This window comes from Aquarana catesbeiana, linkage group LG12 (assembly GCF_042186555.1).
Source record: "Aquarana catesbeiana isolate 2022-GZ linkage group LG12, ASM4218655v1, whole genome shotgun sequence".
NCBI lineage: Eukaryota > Metazoa > Chordata > Amphibia > Anura > Ranidae > Aquarana > Aquarana catesbeiana.
The window spans coordinates 35101226-35117613 of NC_133335.1; positions in this window are offsets into that span (position 1 = coordinate 35101226).

The following is a 16388-nucleotide window of genomic DNA, read 5'->3' on the forward strand; positions in this document are numbered from 1 at the left end:
GAAAGATAAATCCCTCTCTCTACTAAGCACTAATCTCCTCCAATAAACTTCTTCTGTCCTCGTGTATTTACCCGATTTCTCACAAATTCTGAGAAGGATAGACCACACAAGATCAGACAATAAGTCCAGGTCTCTCGTGTGGATCTCAAGCAATAAACCCTCAACACTAAAAACCTAGCATCTAGTTACCGGAAAGGAAACTCCAGTCTGATGTGTGAAGTAAAATGCATTAGCAACAGTCTAAGATAAATTTACCAATATGACTATTTTTATATTTTTTCTTTTAACCCAAGATAAAAAATATGCAAATTCTGGAATGCAGAACTCGCTTGAACATGGTTGGCACGTGTACAATAAATTACCCTTTCTTCTAAGAAAGTAAAAAACATGATGATGCTGAGATTGTAATCAATGGCTCACAATGAACTCAGCTTTGAAAACCAAGTAAGCAGCTGCACACATCCGACCAGAAAGGTTTTACAGCACAGCGAACCAGCCAACAACTCAGAAATGCATGATACCATCTTTTGTTAATGTCAATGACCAAGGAAGAGTGTTTGATTGCAGAAGCATGAAAAGCTTGGAATTTTTCAAATAGAAGATCACTGTCTTGGGCATGGCCCCCAAAGATTTAGAAATTATTTCTATATGGACATAATGAAATGTATTGTTTCCTCACAGGAGCTCCAAACATCAAAACAAAATTTTGCCTATACTGCCTAGTTTCTAAAGTGGAGAAGAACTGCTGATATGTGAATAAGTCTATCTCCTAAATTGGACGTCCATAAAATGTTGTCACTTGTGTTTGGCCAATCTTATAATGACCCTTTCCTGCAGAAGGGTAAACTAGCAGCTGCTAAGCACCCTTAGGTGCTTGCATGTACCTCTGTCTAGCACTATACTTTCAACCTGCAAGTGGCCTATTTGTTGAATATGCTCCAACTAGGTAAAGTCATCTGGGATCATATTGTAGGCCATATTAATTTTGACAGAATGGAATGCAAAAAAACAAGATGCTTCTGAAAGTACTCATATATATTCATCCATCTGACACTTTTATAGGGGGTGGTCAATAGTACAACAGATGCTCCCTTTTAATGCCTTAGGCCATTAAATCCTAAAATTTCACCCCTGAAATTATTTTTGGGGGAATAGCTTTATAATGTAGTGCTTGAATATGGCCTTTGTACAAGAACAGTCACAAGATTTTGGAAAATTGTTATCAAATACTTACCATAATTTGCCTTTTCTGGCGTACCCTCACGTCAGAACACCATGGGTTAATCCTCCGTAGGTAACCCCAAGGACCTACTCCAATAGATAGAATAAAAGACCCACCTTCCTAATCCCAGGTATTCCTTAACTAGATAACGACAGGCCACCGGGGCAGGAAAGTTGTGCTGACATAAGGGTACGCCAGGAAAGGAAAATTACGGTAAGTATTTGATAACAATTTTCCATATTCCTGGCTACCTCATGTCAGCACACCATGAGATTTAACTAGCAATAAAGAAGAAAGGCGGGAAAAAACAAAAGGACACTTAGCCAATATATCCTGCATAATAAGGAAAAACAAATTTTATTTCTCTTGTAAGGCTGCCGAGACCACCGCTGACCCAAACTTTGCGGATGCTGTGGCCTGAATATCCAGGCTATAGTGGCGCGCAAATGTTGTGCAGGAACTCCAACTGGCAGTCCTACAGATGTCTTCTATCGTAACTTTAGCGTATGCTGCCCAGGAGGCTGCCATCCCTTGTTTTGAATGAGCATGTGTCACTTCCGGAGGAGCCAGACCTTGGTTCTTGTAGGCTAGGGTGATGACCCTTGATACCCAGGAAGAGATCATTCTTGACGTTGCCGCCTCACCCCTTTTGGCACCCACTGGGAGGATAAAAAGGTTATCCACCTTCCTAATAGGGGAAGATCTTTTTAGATACATAGCCAGCAGGCTCACCAGATCCAGTGAGCTGAAATCCTCTGTTAGTGCAGATGAAGGTATTTGGTCAAAACTTGGGAGGATTGCCTCCGAATTCTCATGGAAGCTAGGCCTTAGACCTCAGACTTGGAGCAGGTCGGAGAATGACTTTCTGTGGAAGGATCACACAGTAAGGTTCTTTGCAGGACAGAGCCACCAATTCTGAAACTCTCCTTGCTGAGACTATGGCGACCAAAAACACAATCTTTGAGGTCAGGGACCATAAGGAGCAAGAGTCCGGAGGTATAAATGGGGTAGAAAATGTGTAGAGAGGTCAGCACCAAAGAAAAAACATAACATGCAAACATACCAACATTCCTGAAAATAGTGAGCGAGAAATTTATTGAGAATGGGACTTTTAAAGGTACTTCATATTCAAGACAGAACAATCGAATAATATAAAAATATAAATCATTTATTAAAAAACACAAAAAATTATAAAAATATGGCTACGGTTACACTCATGGTCCTGGGTATGCACACCTAACCTAACCCTGACCAGATGAGAGAACTGAAGTTACATATATGTTGTTCCTACGTCCTAGAGTTTCAACATGTTTCGCCGGAACGGCTTCAACAGGAAAAGGACGGAGGCATTCAATTAATAAATGTTAAAAGCAGCAAACTGTGTACAACCTTAGGTGTATAAAGAAAAAACAAAAATTAATACATCACAATACAGAAAGGAAATTTTAACAGGGTATAACACTGCATATACATAGTTCATATCGTCCACCAAGAGAAAGAGTACCTCCCACCCCCCCCCCCCACATACACCCCCCTCCCCACAAGAAAAAAAAACAAAAAACCCAAACGGAGCCCAGCCCCGATACCTTAATGGTAGGTCCTGGAGTGAGCGCAGCTAGGAGAAACCAGGACAGCCCCGCTGCCTAAATCCAAAACCAGTCCATAAAATGTCAGACTTCCCGTAGGGAGGGATGTGGTTTTTAATTTGATCAAGCAGATAAAGGTGCAGCAGTATCTGCAATAAATTGTGCATCAGAGTGAAAATGAATCATTTTAGGGGTGGAAAGAGCACCAGTTCATAAGCAAAATATACATGAACTGTACACACCACACTCCTATAACTCTGTGAGTATAATAGTATCTATACCAGGAGCTCATGTGGACAGGAAAGACAAAAAACGCATTAGTGTGTTCACTATGTATAAATCAATTGACGCCATCTACAAAATCTAAAAAGACATATAGAAACCTATCAGACACTGTACTGTAAGAAAATCTTCAAGCCTATCCCTATAGTTTCAGAATGCATAAATCAATAAACTTCTCACCTCATAGTAACTAACTCTTAAACTATTCCAATTTTTCCAAGACGCCAGTACTGGAAAGATATATAGAAATGGCAGGGGATCAGGAAGCTAGATTTCCAAATGGAAAAGATGGCTAAAATCGATCTCTACGAGATGTGTGTGTGTGTGTGTGTGTGGGGGAGGTACTCTTTCTCTTGGTGGACGATATGAACTATATATGTGCAGTGTTATACCCTGTTAAAATTTCCTTTTTGTATTGTGATGTATTAATTTTTGTTTTTTCTTTATACACCTAAGGTTGTGCACAGTTTGCTGCTTTTAATGTTTATTCATTGAATGCCTCCATCCTTTTCCTGATGAAGCCGTTTCGGCGAAACATGTTGAAACTTTAGAATGTAGGAACAACATATATGTAACTTCAGTTCTCTCATCTGGTCAGGGTTAGGTTAGGTGTGCATACCCAGGACCATGAGTTTAACTGTAGCCATATTTTTATAATTTTTTGTGTTTTTTGAATAAATGATTAATATTTTTATATTATTCGATTGTTCTGTCTTGAATATGAAGTACCTTTAACCACTTAACAACCGGCCCATAGCCAAATGACGGCTACAGGGCGGTTGTTTAACTCTGGGAGGACGTCCAGGGACGTCCTCCCAGAATTCTGCTCTCGCGCGCCCCCTAGGGCGCGCACTCGAGAGCATCCGTGATCGCCGGGTCCACAGGACCCGGCGCATCACAGATCCCGGTAAATGGCCGCTGATCGCGGCCGTTTACCATGTGATCGCTCCGTCAAATGACGGAGTGATCACATGTAAACAAACCGGCGTCATCTGATGACGCCGGTTCCTCTCCTCCCCCTCTCCTCCCCTCCTGTGTACCGATCGGTACACAGTGACCGAAGAGGCGGATGGATGGATGGCTGCAGCGTTGTGGGCTGCATCTGTAGTGCCCACAGCGCTGCACAGAGACATCCAGCCATCCATCCATCCATGCTCAGCCATCCCTACTACTCTGCATGCCCTGCAATGCTGTGCAATACTCTGCAATTCCCTCTGCAATACCCCGCAATACTCTGCCATACCCTGCAATACTCTGCCATAACCCGCAATACCTCGCAATACTCTGCCATACCCTGCAATACCCCAAAATACTCTGCCATACCCCGCAATACTCTGCCATACCCTGGAATACCCCGCAATACTCTGCCATACCCCGCAATACTCTGCCATACCCCGCAATACTCTGCCATACCCTGCAATACCCCGCAATACCCCGCAATACTCTGCCATACCCCGCAATACTCTGCCATACCCTGCAATACCCCGCAATACTCTGCCATACCCCGCAATACTCTGCCATACCCCGCAATACCCCGCAATACTCTGCCATACCCCGCAATACTCTGCCATACCCCGCAATACCTCGCAATACTCTGCCATACCCTGCAATACCCCAAAATACTCTGCCATACCCTGGAATACCCCACAATACTCTGCCATACCCTGGAATACCCCACAATACTCTGCCATACCCTGCAATACCCCGAAATACTCTGCCATACCCTGCAATACCCTGAAATACCCCGCAATACTCTGCCATACCCCGCAATACTCTGCCATACCCCGCAATACTTTGCCATACCCTGCGATACTCTGCCATACCCCGCAATACTCTGCCATACCCTGCAATACCCCGCAATACTCTGCCATACCCTGGAATACCCCGCAATACTCTGCCATACCCTGCAATACCCTGAAATATCCCGCAATACCCAGCCATACTCTGCAATACTCAGTGATACCCAGCCATACTCTGCCATACCCAGCCATGCTCTGCAATACCCCACAAAAATCTGCAATACTCTGCCATAACCCGCAATACTCTGCCATACCCAGCCATACTCTGCCATACCCAGCCATACTCTGCCATACCCAGCCATACTCTGCCATACCCAGCCATACTCTGCAATACTCGGTGATACCCAGCCTTACTCTGCAATACCCAGCCATACTCTGCAATACTCGGTGATACCCAGCCATACTCTGCAATACTCGGTGATACCCAGCCATACTCTGCAATACTCGGTGATACCCAGCCATACTCTGCCATACCCAGTCATACTCGGCGATACTCTGCAATACCCAGTCATGCTCAGCCGTACCCAGCCTCTGTATGTGGCCAGGCTGTGGAAGTGTCACACATGTGGTATCGCCGTACTCAGGAGGAGTAGGAGAATCTATTTTGGGGTGTCATTTTTGGTATGTACATGCTATGTGTTAGAAATATTGTATAAATGGACAACTTTGTGTTAAAAAAAAAAAAAGCGTTTTAACCACTTCCCGCCTTCCGTCATACGACGTCCTTGACTTTGTGCGGGGATATCTGAATGATGGGTGCAGCTACAGGCATCATTCAGATATCATCTTTTTCAGCCGGTGATTCCCTACACCATAAGAATGATCGTAGCGGCTGTTACACTGCTTGATCGTTCTTACGGGAGGCGAGAGGGGACGCCCCCCCCTCCCGCCGCCCTCCGGTGCTTCTACCGACTCACCGCTATGATCGAAGCCAGGATCTTTTTTTTTTTTTTTTTTTTTTATTTCAGGAACAGCCTAGAGGTGAGATGTGGGGTCTTATTGACCCCATATCTCACTGTAAAGAGGACCTGTCATGCCATATTCCTATTACAAGGGATGTTTACATTCCTTGTAATAGGAATAAAAGTGATCAAAAATTTTTTTTTTTGGAAAAAAGTGTCAAACTAAAATAAATAAAGTAAAATGAACAATAAAAAAAAATAAAAATTTTTTAAAGCGCCCCTGTCCGTGTGCTCGCATGCAGAAGCGAACGCATACGTAAGTCCCGCCCACTTATGAAAACGGTGTTCAAACCACACATGTGAGGTATCGCTGCGATCGGTAGAGCGAGAGCAATAATTTTGGCCCTAGACCTCCTCTGTAACTCAAAATTTGTAACCAGTAAAAAATTTTAAAGCGTCGCCTATGGGGATTTTTAAGTGGTGAAGTTTGGCGCCTTTCCACAAGCGTGTGCAATTTTGAAAGGTGACATGTTAGGTATCTATTAACTCGGCGTAACTTCATCTTTCATATTATGCAAAAACATTGGGCTAACCTTACTGTTTTGTTTTTTTTTAAAGCAAAAAACAGTTTTTTTTCCAAAAAAAACGCGTTCCAAAAATTGCTGCGCAAATATCGTGCGAGATAAAAAGTTGCAATGACCGCTATTGTATTCTCTAGGGTCTTTGCTAAAAAAACATATATAATGTTTTGGGGTTCTATGTAATTTTCTAGCAAATAAATGATGATTTTTACATGTAGGAGAGAAATGTCAGAATTGGCCTGGGTGCTCCAGAACGCCTGAAGGTGCTCCCCTGCATGTTGGGCCTCTGTATGTGGCCACGCTGTGTAAAAGTCTCACACATGTGGTATCGCCATACTCGGGAGTAATAGCAGAATGTGTTTTGGGGTGTAATTTGTGGTATGCATATGCTGTGTGTGAGAAATAACCTGCTAATATGACAATTTTGTGAAAAAAAAAAAAAAGAAAAAAAAAAAACTTGATTTTGCAAAGAATTGTGGGAAAAAATGACAACTTCAAAAAACTCATCATGCATCTTTCTAAATACCTTGAAATGTCTTCTTTCCAAAAAGGGGTAATTTGGGGGGTATTTGTACTTTTCTGGCATGTTAGGGTCTCAAGAAATGAGATAGGCCGTCAGTACTTCAGGTGTGATCAATTTTCAGATATTGGTACCATAGCTTGTGGACGCTATAACTTTCACAAAGACCAAATAATATACACTAATTTGGGTTATTTTTACCAAAGATATGTAGCGGTATAAATTTTGGCCAAAATATATGAAGAAAAATTACTAATTTTCAAAATTTTATAACAGAAATGAAGAAAAATTTATTTTTTTACAGATTTTTCGGTCTTTTTTCTTTTATAGCGCAAAAAATAAAGAACCCAGCGGTGATTAAATACCACCAAAAGAAAGCTCTATTTGTGTGAAAAAAAGGACAAAAAATTCATATAGATACAGTGTTGCATGACTGAGTAATTGTCATTCAAAATGTGAGAGCACCAAAAGCTGAAAATTGGTCTGGTTATTAAGGGGGTTTAAGTGCCCAGTGGTCAAGTAGTTAAAAGTCCCATTCTCAATAAATTTCCCATAGGTATAAATGGAGGTTGCGTGAGTGACCTGAGGAACAAGCTGAGATCCCAGGAAGGTATAAGGCATTTCTTTGGTGGTTAATGCGAATTGCAGGCTGCAGAAAATGCCTGATTAGGGGATCTTCAGCACACCTATGCCGGTGAGAGATGATATGGCAGAGACCTGCACCCTAATCGAGTTATATGCTAACCCCTTATCTAGGGCTGACTGCAGGAAATCCAGTATGTTTGGCCGAAAAGGAGATTCAGGAGAAAAGTGCTTTCGTTCAGCGAACTCTACAAATTTCGTCCAAACACGTTCATACGTGTAGTTGGTTGACGTCTTTCTGGCCTTCATTAGAGTCTGTACCACCTGTGAGGAAAGTGCCTGAGCCCTTAATCGGGCTGATTCAGCAGCCATGCTGCTAGTTTTGGTTTTGCCAGGTTGGAGTGTCGCCACTGGTTCGGGGTCAAAAGGTCCTTCTTGGCTGGAAACGGGATTGGCAGGGCTGACAACATCTGTATGATCAAAGGAAACCAAGGTCTCCTCAGCCATCGGGGAGCCACCAACACCGAGTTGTCAGAAACCATGAACCAGACTGCAACAGAAGTACAGTAAAATCACACTTGTTTATTAATAGAAATAAAAAGGTAAATAGAGTAAGCGTATTCAAAGCATAGCCAGAGTCCAGTAACCGGATCGGGTAGTCAGCCAAGCTACAGTTCAGTACCCAGATCGGGTAATCGGCCAAGCCAGAGTTCAGCAACCAGATCGGGTAATCAGCCAGGCCAGAAGTCAGGGATCCAAGTAGAGGAACAGCAAGTAGGATAAGGAGCCAGAAGGGATGTCAGCAAAGGCAGTCTTTAAACAGAAATGCAGGAGATGGTTTCTTGTGACCAAGGCGAAGGCAGGAATGAAGTGAGCATGAGATCTTTAAGTAGGCGGGACTGACGAGCAGATCCACAACAGCTGGTTAACTGTGGAGAGTGATGAGAGCTGGCAATTAGCCGACAGCTGAGCTGCCAGCTCAGAGAAAGAAGGGCTGAGCCAGCTCTGACACGTGTGGACCTTCTCTGCTCTGATCTTCAACAGGACATCCAATAATAATGGGATTGGTGGAAAAATGTACACCATTGGCAAGGTCCAGCGGATCAAAAAGGCCCAGTGGATCAAATCGACCGTGGGCGTGCCCCACTTCCTGAAAACTGTCCGGAGGTACCTCGGTTGGAGTGACCACTCGCTGTGTTCGGGGAAATGTCTGCTCAGCTGATCTGCCAGTTGATTCTGCCTTCCTGGGAGATATGCTGCTGTCAGGTCCTGAAGATGCTCCTCTGCCAAGGAAAAGATGTCTACCGACAGGTGAAGGAGCGTTGGACTCCTTGTCTCACCTTGGTGGGCAAGGTAAGCTACTAGCATCTTGACCCATGCTCCCCGAAGATATTCCTGAAAGGCCTGTAGAGCAAGAAAGGCTGCCTTGAGTTTCAAATAGTTTGATTGTTTGTATAGTGGGTTCCAATGGTCTCAGATTTCTTTTCCCTGACACTGGGCCCCCCAACCCCGGAGGCTGGCGTGCGAGGTGACAATAGTCCAGTCCACTGGGTTGAGGGGTACCCCCGGGATAGGTTCTCTGGCACGGTCCACCAGCCTAGATCTCAAAGTACTCCCTCTGGGATGTATATCTTCTAGTTCTTGGATGACTCCTCCCATTGACTCAAGAAGGTTACCTGGAATGCCCTCATGTGCCACCTGGCCCATGGGACTACTGGAATTGTGGCAGTAAACATCCCGATCAGGACCATACAGTCTTCGACTGAGAGAAAGGTAGACCTCATTGTGCTTAGGGTACACTGGCACAACTGATAAATTATCCTGTCTGGGAGATACACCCGTCCCTGAGAAGTGGAGAAAATTACCCCCAAATACTCTATTGTTTGGGAGGGATGAAGTTGGCTCTTTTGCTTGATGGCCCCTTTGGAGAAGAGTTTGTCTATTTAGGTTCGCAAGGACTGTCTCTTCTTGGAACACTCCAGCCACTGAGTTCTCACAAAGGAATTTGAAGGGTGGTGTAGGAACTCTATAGAGTATCCGTTTTTTACAGTGTTCAGGGTCCAGATATCGGTAACCTTCATCGCCCAGACCCTCCAATAGGAGCTTAGCCTCGCCCCCGCCGGACAAGCCTGGGCGGGCGCACCCTCAAAAGGACTTTTCATTTGTCGTGGCTGCTTGTGCTGCCTTAGACTTGATGCCCCGGAGAAAGGAACTTTGAGTCCCTCTCCATTGAGGTCTCTCCCGTCCTGGCCTGTACCATTTTGCCTTCTGGAAGCGTTTGTAGGTTGACTGACTGGGTTGTCCAAGTGGTTTCTTTTGGCAAGGCTGAGGGAGAAGAGCCGACTTACCCCCCATGACTCTCTTAATTGCATCATCCAAGGTCATTCCAACAGTAGATTGCCGTTGTATGGTATGTTGCACAAGGCCTGTTTGGAAGCTCCGTCTGTCGTCCAATGGCGGAGCCACAGGGCCCTCCTTGCTGTAACAGCACTGGCCATAGATCTGGCTAACAGCTTTACTAAATCTACCGATGCCTCTGAAAGGAAATCCGCTGAAATGTTTGGCTCCTCCAATACTGTAACAATCTTTGAGGGGTCTACCCCTGCGTTTAAAGCAGTCTCAACATTGACCAGCCATGTCTTCAAGGCCGTCAGGGCAATAGCTGGGTGAAGGGCCGACCCAGCCACGGAAAAAATCCTTTTAATATCTGCGTCCACCCGGCTATCCATTGGATCCCTGAAAGTAACCAAGCTCTCCAAAGGTAAGGACACATGCCGTGCCAAACGCTACAAGGCTGCATCCACATTTGGTGGGGTCTCCCAAAGGCTAGCCTGTGAAGAAGGCGTGGGATACAGTTTTGAGAGTTTGTTTTGCACATTCAGTTTTTTATCCAGTTTCTCCCAATCGTCCTTGATTAATTCCATAATCTCCAGAAATACTGGGAAGGTAGGTCCCTCCTTTTTCAGGTTAGCAAAGAACCTATGGATCTTTTGTGGCGGGAGTGACTCTGGCTTCCAATTCAGGGCTTCCTTAATTGCTTGCACAAAGGGGCCTACGAGATTATAATGAAAGGTCCCAGGCCCAGCATCCTCTGGATCCGAGGATAACTCTGATACACAAGATGTCTCGGGCTGTGTAAGCCTATGGGAAGAGTGTCTCAGAATCGTCATGTCCTGGAGGCTCTCCTGTACCGCTTTGCAGATATAATCTTTTTTTTTTTTTTTTTTTTTATAATTGAAAATTTTTATTAAGTTTCAGCATATACAATACAGTGGATTAAAACATAAACAAAAGAGAATTAAGTGATAAAAGGGAAGTAGTAGTCACAAACAGCTCTGGGATGGGCATAGAGGTCTATGTGTGAGAGAATTAACATACAATCCACAGACATAGGTCAACAAGAAACAGCACTATGTAACAGGGAGAGGCAGCACTGAAGTAATTACAGTACAGGCTTCTCTAACAAACAGACCATAAGTAGGAAGCATAATTTATATTTGCGTGGCCGCTATTCCAGAGAAAAAAAGAGAAAGGGATGAAGGGAAGAATAATAGAAAGAAGGAGAGAAAGAAGAAAGAGGATGGGGGGTGAGAGAAGAGGGGGAGAGGAAAGAAAAAGTATGAGTCCCAATCTGAAGGGCGCATCCCCCCCAGGCTCCGAGCGATCATATTGTACAGAATGGAGGGGGGGGGGGCGCTCATGAGATCACGGGGATCTATTCTTTGATGTCACGGTTCCCATGTTGCTGTATGTCGGTCCACCCAGTCCACCAGCCTAGCCGTCATGGACTCCATGACCTCCACACCCTTAATTCTGGAATAAAAATCAGTTAGAGACGGAGGGTTTCGTTGTTTCCAGTAGAGGGCTACTAGGCACCTAGTTGCGGTTAATATTTGTGTGGCCAACTTTTTGGCTAGTGTGGACAATTTAGGTGGGGGGGGCCCAGTAGAAAAAACTTGGGGGAGAACAGCCGCTGGAGCAGCCCCCGAACCGAGTGCCAACAGGGCTGGAGGGATGGGCAACTCCAATAAATGTGAAGTAGCGTGCCCCGGTCCTGGAAACACCTCCAGCAGCGATCCGAGGCCGATGGATATATAGCATGCAGGCGTGAGGGAGTTAGGTACCAATGAAAGAGTACCTTGTATGTGTTCTCTTTGTAAAGAGTACACATAGAACTCTTGGCCGCCCAAGACCATATGATGGCCCATTGCTCAAGGGTTAGCTCCTCTCCTAGGTGTTCCTCCCACCTACACATATAGCTATGTTTCCCCCAAGAGACCATATCATAGGAGTTTAAAAGCTTATATATATCTGAAGTCAGTCCCTTCTGTGTAGGGCCTGATAAGATTAGGCATTCAAATGGGGATGGCTTAGAGAATTGGAGGGTTGGGGTGATGGTGAGTGCGTAGTGCATGATTTGGAGATAACCAAAAAAGGCACTGTGGGGGAGATCGTGTTTAGTTCTGAGTTTGTCGAAGGGCAACAAGATCCTAGAAACTGGGTTCACCAGATGCCCATGTTGAAAAAGATTCCTCTGTAACCATGGGGAAATCATCTGGGAGGTTAAGCTGTCGGGTAGTTTAGGGTTGTAAAGGAAAGCTGTTACCAAGGAGGCCTCAGATTGCAGGGGTGTGTTGCGATTTAGCTGTCTCCAAACATTGCGTAGGAGATTCATGGTGTGTAGTAGGGAGGTGGGGGGGACATCGGCATTAGAATTCCACAATAAATTGTTCGGGTGGATGGGGGCTAGCCATATTTTGTCTATTTGAGTCCAGCGATTATAGGCTGGAAGGGTAACCCAGGAAGCTATAGCCCTCAGTTGGGCCGCATAATAGTAACGCTGGAGGTGTGGGAAAGCTAAACCCCCATCCTTTCGGGAGGCACACATTATGGAGTGGGTTATTCGGTGCTGTTTATAATTCCACGTAAAATTTAGAAGGTCGTTCTGGAGTTTCCTAAGCTGGGCAGACGGGATGGGCACCGGGAGGGTCGTAAAGTGGTACAAGAGTTTAGGTAATATGTTCATCTTGACCGAGGCAATGCGTCCAAACAAAGACATTGGGTAATGTCTCCATTTGGTCAATAGGGATCGTATAGATGCAAACAGGGGTCTGAAGTTTGCTTCGTATAGAGATTCGTATCGACGAGTGAGGTATACCCCCAGATATTTGATGGCATGGGACTTCCACGTGTATGAAAAGTTTTCTGATAGGCGGTGCACTTCTGCAGGGGGAAGGTTGAGTGGGAGGGCTTCTGATTTAGCTGGGTTAACCTTACATCCTGATAGGGACCTGTATTCCTCAAGGAGCTTATGAAGGTTGGGAAAGGGTAATATGCGGACGTGTTAGGGTCAGAAGAACGTCATCCGCAAACAATGAGATTTTAAATTTGCGACATCTAACTATTACGCAGCTGATGTTGGGGCCCCGTCGGTTCTGGACCGCCAGGGGTTCGACACACAGGGCGAAAAGCAACGGGGACAGCGGACATCCTTGCCTAGTTCCATTTGAGATGGAAAAGGGAGTAGATGCTGCAAAGGGTGTTTTGATGGAGGCAGATGGAGTTGCATATAAGTGCCTAATCGTGAGGAACAGCCCCCGGAAGCCCAGATGTTCGAGGGTAGAAAACATAAAAGGCCAGCTGAGCTTATCAAAGGCTTTCTCAGCATCAAAGCTGAGCAACAACGGCGCGTCTTTTTGCCTATTAATGATATCAATTAAATTGATGACTCTTCAGGTGTTGTCCCCTGCTTGGCGCCCTGGGTCAAAGCCCACCTGATCCTTATGGATCAGGGAGGGGAGGATCTCATTCACTCGAAGGGATAATAATTTTGTAAAAATTTTCAGGTTTGAATTTAATAAAGCTATGGGTCTGTAATTCCCGCACAGTGTGTGGTCTTTATCAGGTTTGGGTATGAGCGTGAGGTGTGAGGACTGCATGTCTCGTGGGATTCCATCTTTGCCCATGAATCCATTAAATAAACGGACCATATGTGGAAGCGGATTTGGGTAAGAAATTTTTGTAGTATTCATATGGGAGGCCATCAGGTCCTGGGGCCTTACTAATAGGGAGAAGCTTCAGAGTCTCTGGGATCTCCTCAGCAGTGATCTGAGCATTAAGGGAGTGTAGGCCTCCGCTGGTAAAGTGGCCACCCCACTGGATGCGAGGTAGGTTCGTACGCGGTCAGTGTAAGTTGCTTGAGTCGGTAAGTGTGGTATAGTGGGTTTATTGTAGAGGTTTGAGTAATAGTCTCTGAGTAATTGGGCAATACAGTCAGGGTGGGAATGAAGGGTCCCAGTTGGGTTCCGCAGGGCTTGGGGAGCCGAGATATGAGTATGTTCCCGGAGTTTGCGTGCTAACAAGGTGTGGGCTTTGTTACCTTTATCATAATATAACTGACGGAGCCTCTGAAGGGCTTTTTCGACCTTGCCTATGTCTATGCTTTTAAGGACTGCCCGTAGACGTATAATTTCCCTCAAGAGACGGATTGAGGACGAAGTCGTAAGTCTGGATTCTAAGTTCCGTAGTTGCTGTGCCGTCTGTTGTCTCAACAGCTTGGTATTTTTCTTCCAGGCTGTAGAGACCGCTATGCATTGGCCACGTATGACCGTTCTATGTGCCTCCCAGAGGGTTCCCACAGAGATTTCCGGAGTGTTCTCTACAAAATAAATTTTTAGGGTGTTTTCCAACTCTGACCTATGTGCGAGGTCCTTCAAAGAATGGTCAAGTCCAGGCAGAATCAGCAACAGGAGATCAAACAAACAGGAACACAGAGCAGGTCAAAGGCAAGCCAAGGGGTCAGGACTGGAGACAGCAGCGAGGTCAGGAGAAGCCGGGTAACACTGGAGCAGATGCGGATTCAGGATCGGGTACAGGATGAGCTGCAGATCAGACAGCAAGGATGCATTCTGAAGAGGCCCCTTTTAAGGATCACTGGGTGCCAAAGCTATGTTAGTGTGCGCGCGTCCACGTTCTGCGCACGCGCATGCGCATTGGGGCGCGTCTATTCACTGCTGAATGCCTATGGACTGGAACACGTCCCAATGGACCTATGTGCCCGCGGGCAGTTGCAGAACCATGCGCAGTATGTCCCTGACAGGGCCCGTCACCTGTAAGATGGGTCAAAGAAAAAAAAGGGGTGAAAGTAGCCATGACAGTATTCAGGCTGGACGTTGTTTAGGGCTCTTGTGGGGGGCATCAGGGGGACGTCCTCTCCTCTTCACAGGAACCCTTTGCCAGCCAGTCGATGGGGGAGGAGGAGGAGGAGGGGGGATGATATCCCAGCCTGGGAGGTCTGGAGTGGAAACGTTCAGCGTTTCACAGAAGAAACAATGTTCTCAGGCATTCGAAGTGTCGCTATCTTCCCGGCACGTGTGGCTGTCAGGCTGAAGGGGAAGCCCCAGCGGTAAGTGATGGAGTTGTCCTGCAGAGAGTGAAGAAGTGGTTGAAGTACCCTAAGCTTCTGTAAAGTAATACAAGATAGGTCGGGAAAGAGCTGGATCGGGGCGCCATCTACGAGGATAGGTTTGATCAGCCGGGCTTTGCGCATTATGTCTTCTTTTAAAGCAAACGAGTGCACTCTACAGATTACTTCTCTAGTTTTGGATGCTTGATCCTTAGGCTTCAAGGCTCTGTGGGCTCTGTCCATTTCAATGTGCGTGGAGGCCAGCACTCCCAGCAAGTTATTGAAGATTGTTTGGAGGACTGATCGCAGGTCTTCTGGCCAGAAGACTTCGGGAGACCCCGAACCCTAATATTGTTGCGGCGGTTGCGATTGTCCAAGTCCTCCAGGTGGCGTTGCATGTCACGGAGCATATAACGATCGTCAGTCTGTTGGGATTGGATTCGGTGGACCATGAGCTTAGTGACCTGCAGGTCCTCATCCAGGTCGTCCACCTGAGTGGCCAACTGGTGGAAGTTCACTTGCAGAGCTTTAATTTCACCCCGGCAGGCTTCTTTAACCTCAGCTATCAGCAGCTTAAAGTCAGCTTTGGTAGGTAATGAGTGTAGTTGTTCCCGCCAAGAAATCAATTCATCTGCTGTAAGGATGGAGGGTATCCTGGACAGAGGTTGATGATGGGCCGGGGCCTTCGAGGGGGAAGCCCAGGGATCAGACCACTCTCCTTGATTTCCCATCTGTAATGGTAGTGTTGGACTCTGAGGGGGACCAGGCGGGGGGGATGGAGAAGCCAAGAGCTCTGCATGGGTCCCGGTTGAACAAGTGGTGCTGGGTACATAGGAGCGGGGCAGTCTCTGCTGCTTCGGTGAGCCTGGAGTTGAAGATGGGGTTACGGTGGTGTGAGAAGTAGGCCGCAGCCGCGGCAGGGAACGTGAGCGGCCTGTTTGGGGTGTGGGGGAGAGCCCCCAATGCTGGAAGGCCGGTGGGGTGCCCCGCAGGGAGATTGAAGCTGGTCCAGGGCCTTTAGGGGGAGAAGGGACAAAGGAGGGACTTACCCGCGGGTCCGTACGAGAGGTCCCGGCGTACAGGCCGCAAGATGGCGGCTGCTGCTCCCCATGATGTAGTGGAGGAGAGCCGTGCAGAGCCAGCGGGGCTGAGATGAGTGCAGCTGGCCTGCTGCGGGTGGACATACCCCTGGAAGATGTGTCCGTTTTGTTCCGGAGGAAGGAGAGAGGATGGCTGCGTGGGGCGCTGCTGCGCCATGTTGTCCACCTCCTGCATGGTGTCTTCCGAGCGCAGGGAGAAGTAGGTCTGGATCGGGGGACCCTGTGAGATTGAGCACCTCGAGTCTCCCCCTCGTTTCTGTGTCCTGCCGGCACGATTTCTGCCCATCAGTCAGGAGCTAAGTCCCTGTTAGAAGCCTCCTAAGATCAGGTCCGTAAGGAGCAGGGAGATCAGGCAGCCATTCAGCTTAGTGTCCAGCCACGCCCCCCGCAGATATAATCTTTAAACCTC